Below are 13,178 nucleotides of genomic sequence, written 5' to 3'. Positions count from 1 at the left end.
ATGTCTGATAGATAAGTAGCCCAATAGGGAATGCCATACTCATGACGATAGCCCAAATGGCTATTATTCACAATGGAAAATGATGCTTGGCAGAAATACAACAAAGAAATGTGTGACTAGAAAGGGTTATTGAGACACACAAAACAGTTAAAGGAAGTTTAATTTTTTTAATATTATCCAGCAGTACAGTGTGGCTTATCGAGCAAGTGTATTGGTGTAGAAAATATGGCTGACTTTGAGTAGTCACATCGGCTTCCGCTATAAATATAGTGAATAGACAGAAATAGTATTGACTGTGCAGTTGCTCATAGTGGTAACATGGATGACTCCTATCTAATCTATGATCCTAAACTGGAAAATCCAACAGTATGGTGGGCAGGTTGACCCTTGTTTTGTAGAAAGCAAGTACATATTAAAATGAAATGTTACTATGTTTACTTGTGGATGGGCATTGCCACTGTTTGGTAAGAAATGCGAGAAAGTACCCAACAAATTAATTTTATAGATCATCTGATGAAAAGTGCACAGCTGTGTCACAATATGAAGGCACGCTCTCTTGTGATTCCCAGCTAGCAGTGATTATTACAGAGACATTTTTTAAACTGGAAGCGGGATGTAACTGTGATGGGACCCATAGTCAAAGAGAGCCTGGCAGCGGAGTCTCATGCTTGCAATGACCATTCATTCACTCATTGGGCATGACCAGTCAAATGATAAAAAATCTCTTTAAGTGGAGAACACAATCAGCAGAAAATCATGCAGTGTATTGAAGAAAAAAAAGGATGCTTGCCATTTAGGTAATTTTAGGTACCAGATAATATTTGCCAATAATATATGCACACCATAGCCAAATCACACTAGAGACAGATGAACTTAAAAATGTGTACTTTATTCTCCTCTTCTAGAGTTGATTGCTGAACACCAGTACTTGCACACCCTGAATAATTCAAATTATTATAAAAAAGTATATCAACACAAAAAGAAGTGCAAGAAACCATGCTGAAAGATCAAACTATTTTTCACAAAATAATGTAAGAAAAAAAATCTGTTCTAAAAAGCCAATGTTATGGAATTTTTACAGTCTACGTTAGACCATATTGGCCAATTTTCACAATTTTCAACCTATTTTTAAAAAACAAAAACTGTCACTATTTTCAGAAAGTGACACAAAGTCCTTCACAAACCTTTTTTTGATGGAATGACGAGAGAAGCAGGGCAATATAGCCTGATAGACTGCAGTCTAAAAGGCTAAAAAACTGATGCTGCTCTTTTAAGGAAAGGCACACCATCAATGTGCTATCATGTGCTAACAGAGACAGTTGAGCAGGTCTTTTCCCAGTTTCTGTAGACAGGATCCTTGAGCAATGAGCCTGCCATTTTTTAGCCTTATTTTCTTTGGAAATTCTTTCCATACCATTATGAAAATAACATAACTCAGCATCTTTTAAAGCCAAGGAGTGTTTTCCTGTTTCCTGACTGAAAAATTATTATTTTACAAGAGAACTCTACCTTTCTTTGTAAAGTGCCCTTCATGTGGCAGAAAGAAGCCACGCACAACCCTTCAGAGCATCACCATTGTGTGCCTTCTTGATATTCTTTGGCCCAAAGACTGTGCCTTTTTTAAAGAAAAAAATGCCCAGAAGGATACTAGAGGGCAGGATGAAGATTGGGCAATGAAGGTGCCAAGAATCTAATTCAGGATGATACGAGGGGCAGAAAGATGGGTCTTGCTCCACCACCTCAAGAGATTCTCCACATGGAAGATCTAACGAGAGAGGTCTCGTCAAGAGAAGAGGCAATTCCCAAGGCAGGGGTTTGTGATGGCAAGGCCAGTTAGGACTGCCTCCTACATGCTCACTATTGAGGCATGTTTGACACAGAAACCCCCTTTGACATTGAAAGAGCCCAGAAAGTAGACATCTAAGCAAACATCTCCAAGTGGGACGACATTTAGCAGAACTCTACACCTATCTGCTGACTTGGTGCATACATAAGAGAGAAGAAGGCTCCTGTGACTCTGCATACTCTAGGGCAGTGGTTCCTAAAATGTGGGTTATAGATGCCTTTAAAATAAGTATGTATCTTTTCCGATTTGCTGCACTTCAAATACAGAGCTCACATGTCAGGCTATATCTTCTGACAAACTGCTGCCTATTTTTGTTACTTGGGGGTTAGTGTTAACAAACTCCTCTCACTTTGTGGTAAGAGAAAGAAAAACACAGTGAATTGTGTGGCAATCTGGCTGGGATACAGGAAGTATGAAAGGAAAGGCTGTAGGATCTAATGTTGTGTAAAACACAACCAAATATAAATAGCTGTAAATGGACTGTACACATTCAGCAGTTAGGACAGCACAAATGAAGCACGTTGTTTTTTGTAATTCTGAAGTGTAATGGAAAGAAAGATTTTTACAGGATCAAGAAAATCAAGACACTTCACTTTATGATGTACAAATGATAAATATTTAACTGAATCCCGATTTACACACATTATCACTTATATGCAATATAGTTTTACCAGTAAAGCTGTATGTCTGAGCACATTTAGTGGCCATTACAATGGAAAATGTGCTGTATGTAAATTACAGTGAACTACCACGCAATGCCTTTGATGCTTTAATTACCCATCTCATGTCTATTAAAACTAGGTGGGTCGCAAAAGTGTGCTGTTATAAGAAGTGGGCCGTGGTTCTAAAAAGTTTGAGCAGCACTGCTCTAGGGCATATTTTTCATTGTATTGTGGCTATCCTGCGTAGAGCTTTTCATCCTGGTACATCTCCGCAGTGTATTTCAATGGCACCTGCTTAGCTGCACTTCTTCTACCACCTACAGTGTCTCTTCCAATAGTTTCTCTATTCATTTACCAAACACTCTGCCTTGTAGAACGTTTCCAGAAGCACAACACACTGGAACACCAGATTGCCATTCTAAGAGTTCAGGAAACTAATCTTGTTGCTCGCAATCTAGAAGACATTTGAGGTCACACCATTCACATGTAAGATCTAGCACCCTTTCATCATAAATCTTCCAAAGATATTATTACCCCAAGCTGTCTGGTTCTCCTCCTTGAAGGATCTCTCCCAATGATCATTTTGCTATATTTAATATAGTCTTGGTGAGCGGGGCAAACAAGCTGAACATCCTTATTCCAAATGTTCATGAGATTATGTCAGTGATCTTCAAGATTCTCCATCAGTGCACAGCCTCACGACCCCTCTTTCTTTTGGGTCCTGGTTTGCTGAGGAACCAGCAATTGAATTGTTCTTGTATCCAGCTTTGACCCAGACTATAGAAAAAGTATAAACCTCCAGAGTTCAAGATCTTATTGCAAAAGGAGGCAACAGAGAAAGTCCCTCATTCCCAAAATGAACAGGAATCTGGAAAAAATGTCCCTCACAAGAATTCAAACCAGTTTTTGATCAAAACTGTGAACAAATGTGTAAAAAAATTGAAACTTTTCAGATGTCAGCTCATCATCTACCTCCACCTACATCAAGAGAATGGGATGTGTGAAATAGATCTACACAATGCATATTTCAGATTTTTAGTAGGAAGCACTCAATGTAGAAAGTCCTCTTCTTTGGACTCGAGCCAGAGCCAAGAACCTTTTCAAAATGATTGGTTACTCATCTCAGGAAGAAAGACTTTTGTTTATCCTTACTTAAATACTGGCTTTTAAAGGCCTCCTCATCTCAACAGGTTCAACAGCACTTCCAAATAAATGTGTACATTCTACAGCATTTGTGCTTAAGGATAAGTCGTGCAAAACCAGCATCTCCTATCCTTTATCCATCGGAAAAATTGCCGTCTTCTAAAAACATTGTATCCAGTGGTCCATCAGATGTCTTCTTTCCTGGGCTCCATGGCACTGTGAATTTTCCTTGTTCTGCATGCATGACTTCGAATAAGCCCATTGCAAGAAGTTTCACTCCACCCCCTTCTTCAGTGGTGACAATCGGATACGCTTTTAAAAGGAATCTTGTCTTTTCAGAATATACCTTTTCAGACTATTGCAACTAATGCCACCCCCTCCTGTGATTTGTAACACCTGTAAACTCAATTTGCTTCTGAAGCTATGGGCAGTCCATAGTACTTCAAGTCTTACCTACCTATCAAACTCACTGTTGATTCAGACACACAACTGCTGTACATTATCTAGAAAAGCAGGGAGGGAGTCCCATCATCATCATGTTTACAAGAGACAAGACTCCGATGATCCTGATTGCACTGTAGTAGCCAGAATATTTTGCGTAGCACATGGGAATTCCTCTTTTCTCCTGGATGCTGTCATTATCTTTTCCTTGAGCTAGAAGTTGTGCACAGACATCAACATGTTTGGGAGCAAAGGTTTTGCTGGCCATCTGAGGCTACCTTGTGCATTCTGTATAACTCTGTTGGAGCCAACTCATCGAGGTCCAGAAGCCCATGGAATATCTGCAGTTTTTGGGTTGCACACTGCCCCCTATGCTCCTCTCTGGCATCTCCTCCAAAATTCTTATATTAATTCTCTTTGAGCAGTTCTCCGGATCCTCTTGCTTCTCCTGGGGAATCATTTTACCCTTCCAATGACACTGATCTGCAGGGTGTTCACCTGTTCAACTTCCCTATTTAGTTCTGTCATTTTAGTTTCCAGTGAAGTTCTCCCTTCTTTAAACCCCTGAAAAAGGCCCTCCGAAAAATCTCGAGTTCCAGAGACTGTCATCCTCAAGTGCAGTTTTACATCTGTGACCACCTTTCTTCACCAGTGCCTGGACCAATAGGTCCTCTATATTAGACCACTTTTCCCTTAATCCATCCCCTCCTAAAAATCATGATTCAGTGTCCCATCCAAGGATGTGTGGAGGTAAAGCTAATGGGAGCACCACAGAATAGTTTACTGGGCCCTTATTAAAGTCAAAAGCATGGTGTGCTGTTTAAATGTGAATTCCCTGCCCGGGAGTTCTCTGGGGCCTCTATAGCACCTTCAACCTTCAGGAGGGCAAATTCTCTTCGCCCTGGTAGACAGAGTAGCGAAACACAAACCACCAGCATGTTGACTTCATTTATTTGTTGTAGCCCCTCCCTATACCTGCACTCTTCCCAGTGGCACTCCACATACTCTTGCCTTGTACTCTTTCTCAAAAGCCCTATGTCAAGATAACACAAACCAGTCCCTGGCTTTCTTTTTGCGACCTCTTCTCTCTTCTAGCATATTGCCAATCAGTTTATTACATTGTATAGGACTGCCAGTGTTCTTTTTGTCTCAACAGTCCATCACCCTAGTCAGGCCCTCTTGTGCTTAGTCCATTTACATGATACACGTAGGTCCTGCACTATATTAGACTCTCCTGTGAGTTCCAGACTGGAAGACTACTGTGGCTCTGGCATACAGAGTCTAGTCCCCAGTTTTGGTGTCCTTCTGTGTAACTAACTAAATATGGCCACTATACTGAGCAGCTGAAATGCTGGAAACACAGACTTCGCCTTATAAACTTCCCCTCTTTAGTTGTGCAGAAATTGTTACTGCCTTGCACCATACCTCACCGTACCCCCAACATGGGGTTGGCCCTCCCACTTTTCCTCTCCGCAGCCACTTCTCTCAATTGGGCAACCTTCCCACCTGCAACAGGGAGGGACTGCCAGGACTGTGCACAATACAGGTGTCAATCTCAACTGCTCCCCTGCTTTGTCAGATCATCTTGTTGCCCTAACAATACAACACCAGTAGATTGAAGCTACTTTAATGTACTGCAGCAGGACGCTTCTGTAGCTCGATGTTTCAATAATTTTCCCCACCCTGACTGGTCTGTGAAAGGAAAGCAGCCTGGGACTCAAAAGGCTGCACCACCTGGAGTTGTCACTTTTACAAAAAGCTCCCAAGTTGTCGGCCTCTAATGACCAGCTGCTAAATGACCATACATAAAACTGTTTATAGAAAAAACAGAGGCAACAAATGCAGTTAATTGTGGAAAAGCAGCGCACAAAAATGTAAAACTCGTAGGTCCTCAGCAATGTGGTAGAATAATCTTTTATTCAAATTTCTTCAAAACCACTGTAGATACTCAACCAACGCGTTTCTCCTAACACAGGCTTCATCAGCCAATACAGAGGTGCCATTGGTGTTTTGGATAATGCATTGTTTTCTTTTTGAGAAGCATGAGATTTGTTTCATCAAATGGATGTTATGTTATGCAGACTTGTAGCTTTCCCAGGAGCGTATCCTAGCACAGAGCAGGTGTGAGTCTAGCCAAACCTAGCACCTGATGGGACTGTAAAGCCTGGTCTTCAGCGTCTTGTGGAATTCAAGAAGTGAGGAGGAGGTGCTTTTGTGTAGTGGCAGGTCGTTCCATGCTTTAGGAGCGATGTAGGAGAAGGCTCATTGCCGGATGTGGTTTTCCCTATGCATTGGATGTGTGCAAGTAGAAGTCCAGATGAGCAGTGGTGTCTGGAAGATTTGTGAAAGCGGATGCAATTTTTGAGGTTTGCTGGGCCATTGTTATGAAGTGCCTTGAAAGTGTGGGTGAGGTGTTTGCGTTTGTATATGTGGAGCTCCTTCATGTGAAGTGTGATGCGAGTGCTGCAAGGGAAGTTGAGAATGATTATGGCCGCTGAGTTATGAATGGGCTGCACCTTATGGTGAGTTTTTTGTTGATTCCCCCCCCTGATAGAGGGTGTTCTCTTAGTCCACTTGCTTTTTACCAAGGTGTGTGTGACGGTTTTCTGGATGCTAATTGGGAGCCATTTGAAAATCTTCCTCAGCATCTTCGGATATTGAAGCAGGAGGTTGTGACAGCATTGACTTCAGCAGTCATGTTGAATTTACTATCAATGATCCTGAGGCCCTTGGCGTCCAAGCTCTGTTGGCCATCAGGCAGAGTCCAATGGTAAAGTGCTCTTCCCAAAGATCATGATTTCGGTCTTCTTGGTGTTCAGCTTCAGACAGTTGGTCTTCTTCCAGTGGACTATTTCCGTCATGCAAGGATTAAACTTGACTGGGTGTCTTCTCCGTGGATCTTGTCTACCAGGCCCAGAGTTGTAGTACGTATTGTCTCTTCTCACTACCTCTGTAACTGTCTGCACCACTGCCTAGCAAGCCCCCAGTAGACAGCATTACCCCTGCACTAGCAAGTCTCCTACCTACTAAGGATGAGAGGTTAGCAAGGTCTAACCATGGCAGAAATCAGAGACCAGGCAAACATTACTAGCCACTGTTAGTATGTGCTTAGCGCCTTCCCTGTGATGTGCTAGATATTTGTTCCAGACACCAGCACACACTTGTTAAGCACTATCAGCCATCACAGTCTAGCAAGTCTCTGGGATTAACAGACTATACTGGCTTAATCACGTTTCAGTGTGCAGAAAGTTCAGCTCTGCATAGAAATAGAGGCTAGTGAGCTTCTCCCAGCTGGGAGATTGTCCTGCTACCAGGTACCAGAGTGAAACACGGTCACTGTCATTCACTGAAAGTGTTGGACCTCTCTGCACCTGAACACTCAAACTTTGTCAGGCATCAGCACCCATTGTCTCAATAAGAGGCACTAGATCCCCTCGTACTTTACAGCTACAATGAGCAGATGCTATACCCTCTTATTGACAGGCACCTTGTGGTGGTGAGCCATGCCTACCAAATACATTTCCTCCAATTCAAACTTATAACCACCAATATAACCACAACTACTACGTAAGTAATTACCTGTAAAATAATTATCAAGTCAAAATAACTGAATTTGTCCCGCCCATATGAGGGATCCAAAGCACGTTTACAAAATACATAATGTAAAATAATTTATGTTCTGAAAAGTTACATCTTTAAACAAAAACAAGGCATTTTAGTCTACATTAGGCTATATTGGCAGATTACCACTTATTTTCTTTTAAAAAGAAGCAAATTCTTACCCAGATAATCACTATGTTAAGAAAGTGATAAGAAAAGTCTTTCACAAACCCTTTTTTAAAGGAAGCCATTCAAAATAGCCTAATAGGCTATAAAACAGTGACTAGTTGTTAAAGGAAATACATGCCACCAGTATTCCATCACGCCCTGACAATGGCACCTAGCTCAGTTCTCTTTTTAGTGAAATTAAGGATTGTGGAAGAACAGAGGTCAATTCCTCGTCTTTTCTGTGGAAAGTGGGAGGGTTGCTGATTAGTAAGATTTCCTCTGTAAAGAGATTTCCTCCATTCAGGTCTTCATTTATAGTTGTAGCAGTGAATAGAATAGCAAGCCGTCCCTGTAAAGGGTGGACAAAGAAGCCCACCCAAAAAAACAGAACAATACTAACCAAAGTGTCTTCTTAAAGAAATGTTCCCCACTTGCATATTTGCTTGGCAATCTGCATCAAGACAATGTCTTGGAAAGGTATACAAAGCCGCTTTACATTGGTCGGAAATTGACATGTTACGTAATAAAGCACCTGTTGCTATTGTGGGCTCTGGACTTACCATACACTTATTTGTTAGCATTGCTGGAACAGAGTTGAATGCAGGAAGCAAGACGCTTAGAACTAATTAAACGTGTCCGAATGAGGCCATAATAAACAAATGTAATCCAAGTGTATAATATCTTTAATTTTCACAGGCAAACTTTTAAAGCCCATTTAACATCCAAAGAATGTCAAGCCTGTCAGGCTGCAGGAGAGGACATTTAGAAAGGAAAATTTGGAATGGAAATAGTGTGATTGACATGTAGATTTAAAAATACTTTGGAAAGAAAACTCAGGGGAGTTCTCTTTACCACTTTCTAGAATACTGTGTACACTTGTTTATGGTGTAGAGCGTGAATTTCAGTAACTCTATGGGCTGAAGTGATGTCCGCCATCAAATCTGCTTTTGATGACTAATGTAAAGTAGCCTTATGAATTGGATCGAAATGGGGGCAGTTAATTGTGAAAGTACAGCATTAAGTTCCCCTGGGGGAGACTTTCTGCTTAAGGGAAAAACAGTCTTCATAATTCCTCTAAGGTCTTGAGGATCTTGAAAAAGGAGGTTTGTGAAGAATTTTTTTCTATAAGGTATAATGGCTGCAAGGTGTAACTTAATGGAAGAATACTGCAGCCAAGGTTTCATCAAATAAAGAAGATATGAGAATACCAATTTCTCTTGCCATCTGGTTAATCCATTTTCTTTTGGATGCAATAGATGTAAAACCTCTTACATCTGAAAGCATAAGGCGCTCGTATGAGTGGACTCTTAGTTGCCTTACAAATGTCCACGCAACCTTGTGGGAGATTTAATTGTCTGCAATGGTAGAGTTCAGAAGCCAGATGCTAGATCTGATCCCCCAGACTTGTACAGACAATCCGGTCTGCACAAGAGCTTGTTGCGTAGATGCCCCAACAGATGCAGGTCAGTGAACCACTATTAAAATGCCTACTCTGGTGTAATTAGAATCATCTGAGTCTCATCTCTCTCAAGACCTCTCAACCTCTTGAAAACAGAAAGACATTCCTTCTTATCACTCATTTCCTGCATGACAACAAGATGCAATACAGATGAGACCAACCCCTCTGTCTTGTTTTTTCACTGGCAAGGTCAAATAGTTGCAGTGAAAGAAGCAGAGACATCCTCAGCTTTGAAGAGTGCAGTGGTTGGAACACCAGGAAGAAGCACTACATGAGAAACCAGAAACTGTGTGCTGCACATCAGCCAACCGACAGACCAACCCAAAAGAACATTCTGCGAACCGGAACCAATGCCTGAGCAGATGCTTATATATTGCCATCTTCAATATAATCAGCCAGGTTATAAACATGATTCAAAAACATTTGGGTGGGAAGTATGTGCATTGAACTTAAAAATACAGTTTATCTAATGTGTCCACAAAAATTTGTACCAAGTTTGTCTATTTTTGATCCGGATGAAAACCTATTGGTCTTCATTAAAAAGGTGCAATAGCTACTAGCACATTAAACGGCTTTTGCCTTACTGTGATACAGAAACATTGTTGAAGTTATGCAGTACATTATATCACTGAACAGAGGAACACTTTCCTCACTCATTATGTCAGCTCTAACCCTGTTTTGCGTCAACAAAGACAAAATCGCCCTTTTCTCATTACAGGACATCCAGACATGGCATAAGTTTTCCATCGCCTGGGTGGGGTGGATAGCAGCAGTGAAAATACTTATCCTTTTGAGGGAAATCTTTTTCTTTTAGTTCTTGCCAATATTCTTGGCAGAATTACTTAGGCTTTGTTCTTAATTCCAGTTATTTGTAATTTATGGGTTTGGGTTTATGTGACACTACTGGGCAGAGGTGTTGATCGAAAATCAGCATTTAACTGTGTGACAATGCTGTTTCACTTTGTGAGCCTTCTCTAAATGTGGGTACCTGAGATATCGTGGTGGGAGAGGTGGACAAGGGAGGTACAGTAAAGTTGGTCACAATTATGTTATTGGTGGCAGAACAGACCACCCTTAGAGGCTGGGTAAGGTTTCCCCACATTTGACCAGTATTACTAGGATATGTAGAAAGGATGGAATAATTGGAAAGCTGGTTGTGGAACCCTCTACTACAATTCCTTTCCAAGGATTTCACTGCCCTAACCTGTCTAAGGACCCTAAGATCAAATCTGCCTGACGGTCTCCTGAGCATATGGAGAATTTGGTAGGCCAAGATGGGGTGGCGGGCCGTGATGGTGGGGGACAAAGGATATATTTTTATGTAGTCATTTTACAGCTTTTGCTTCATTGGACTGAAAATCCAATAAAATGTAACTAGAATGTATTGAAATATATCATTGTTTGTAAAGGAAACCAACTACTTGATACATTTCAAATTAATAAATCAAAGTGCAATTAGGAGCTGACCTCCAGCATGATTAGCTGATTGTATTAATTATTTCCATGCAGTGTGGTGTTGAATTTAAATCATTAGTGCACATTTTTGTTGATTTGACTCATTAGCTTTGTAGACACTGTACAGGCACACACAAATCCCAGAGCTACAGAAAGCAAATTAATTTCCCAAGAAGAACAAACCTTGGCAAAATGTAATAACAGATGCTGCAATAGGCATATACAAGTGCTGTTTCCATGCATTAGCACAATAAAGGCAGACCTGGTGGGTCTACCAATTCTTGTTTAAATCAAGTCCACTGCTTAAACTCACTGAAACAACTATTGGGCAAGACTGGGATGTAAGGATACATCCACATCTTAAAGATTTCACACAACTGTACCATTGGTATAAGCAGCATAACTAAATGTCAGGATTGACATCCTGCTAAAGAACATGTATATTTGATTCATGCCTATTTGTGCAGTAGTGAATTTGTTGGTAGATCCTTCCTTTCATTTGTATATCTGCAGTGGAGATGTGGTTGGCAAATAGTTGAGTTCACTGGACTACACTAAAAAGGGGCCCTACAAATTGATCTCATCCCAGGCCCCTCAAATGTTTCTGATGAGCCTGCTCTGAACCATTCACTAGAGAAATTTAGATTCCCAGCTTGGTTGAATCCTTGCAGACCAGAGGTGTCCAGGGGAGGGCCTGGAGGCTAGGCTTTCTGTATAACTACTGACTGTAACAGTGGGTTCAATTAAGAGTCATTATGTGTAAATCTATCCTGAAAATCTGACTTGTGCATGTCCTCCTAGACCTACGTTAGGCACTTCTGCTTATAGACAATGTGCATCACTTCAGGAAGTTGGAAATGGAACTTTCCTCATGAAGAATACACATCAACAATATCCTTGTCATAATGAACAATTTTATACACATTATGTGATTAGGGATTACCTTGCATATCACCTTACCATTAACATCATTAATTACATCACTATGGATTCAGCGTAATTTCTTTGGATATTTGTAATTTAATAATGTTGTGTCATTAAGTCCTTTTATCAGACGGTCAGTCATAAATATTTATTTTGATTAATTAATTAATAAAACCTTGTAGATAAAACAGCAAATTTGATTAAAACATTTGTGACAAATTCCTTCATTTCAGGCAGCTGGTATAATTAAAATAGTTTAAAGCAACATTTGTACAATTCATGTGAATAGCTCAATATTAAACTAGTTGATAAAACGATAATAAGACATGAACATAATTATACGCTAATACTATTTCCAAAAATGTGCTAGAATTCCGGGTGGATCGTTTTTAACATTCTTGTGCGGTCAACCTGTCAATAATCGTTCTCCTCAAACACCAAGCAGTATGGAGATACTTTGCCATAATACATACAATGGCTTCATTGATCTCAATATCCTTAATGCCTCTGCATGGCACGTTAGCCCCAGGGATCTTCAAATCAGGATTATCCCCTTCGTCCTGGGAGTTTTATAGGCTGTGCTAAAAACACAACAGAGTTGCAAGCCGAGCATGCACTAATCAGACAGGTTCTGCCATTTGGAACACAATCCATTGAGCAGGAAAGTACCTAATCTGAATTTTACATATAATCGCCTAGCCACTGGGAGAGTTATAAAATCAAAGTGATGTTCGTAAAAACAAGGGCCTTTCATAATCCAGAAAGGCTACAGTTACGGACTCTTGTTGACAACTAATGATTTCTGTCTCTGACATGTGATCACCATATAATCCCTTTACCTTTTCTTTTGATAGTGGTTGGGAGCTCATCCTATCTTTACAATGGTCTTCTAAACCGAGCAACAATAACATTGAGCGTACACTGCTAATCCAGGGGTGTTTACGTTGCCTGTCAAGGGAAAAGATATATCTGAAAGAAACACGTTAGTTATAGATTCCTTACCTTAGAATTACCCCCAGGCATCAAACTGGATCCGGAAAGTTTTTTCGTCAGCAGTACCTCTGCGCGTCGGAAAGGTAGCGTCGGCCGGCTCCGCGTTCGTTGTCGGCGTCGTGGTCGCCGAGATGATGTCGCGGCAGCTACTTAGACGCCGTCCTCACGCGCTATCAGTTCTTTCTTTTTCCCCGCCAGCCAGTTCAGATCCAGGAAGAGCGGTACCTCAGTCATTTTTTGACTACGTTTTTCTCGACTTTTGTCGACGCCTTGTTTCGAGACTCCGAACAGGTGCACGACGGATGCCTGGTTTCAAGGCCTGCGGTTCCTGTAACCAACTGATGTCGGTGACGGATCCGCACAGCGTGTGCCTCTTTTGCCTGGAGCGCGACCATGACCCCAAATCGTGCTCCGACTGTCAGATGTTGACGCCGAAGGCTTTGCGGGAGCGGTCCCGAAAGCTGCTTGAACGACGGCAGTGGGCTTC

The 13,178-nt window shown here is 41.2% G+C and overlaps 1 protein-coding gene across 8 annotated transcripts in view; it reads left to right on the top strand.

The window, feature by feature from the left end:
* Window positions 1–13,178, top strand: part of FAM149B1 (family with sequence similarity 149 member B1) — a 511,501-nt gene that overhangs the window by 435,952 nt on the left and 62,371 nt on the right. The window lies entirely within an intron of this gene.

This window comes from Triturus cristatus, chromosome 1_2, assembly GCF_964204655.1.
Source record: "Triturus cristatus chromosome 1_2, aTriCri1.1, whole genome shotgun sequence".
NCBI lineage: Eukaryota > Metazoa > Chordata > Amphibia > Caudata > Salamandridae > Triturus > Triturus cristatus.
The sequence above is the reverse complement of the archived record's forward strand: the minus strand, read 5'-3'. Positions and strand labels throughout refer to the sequence as shown.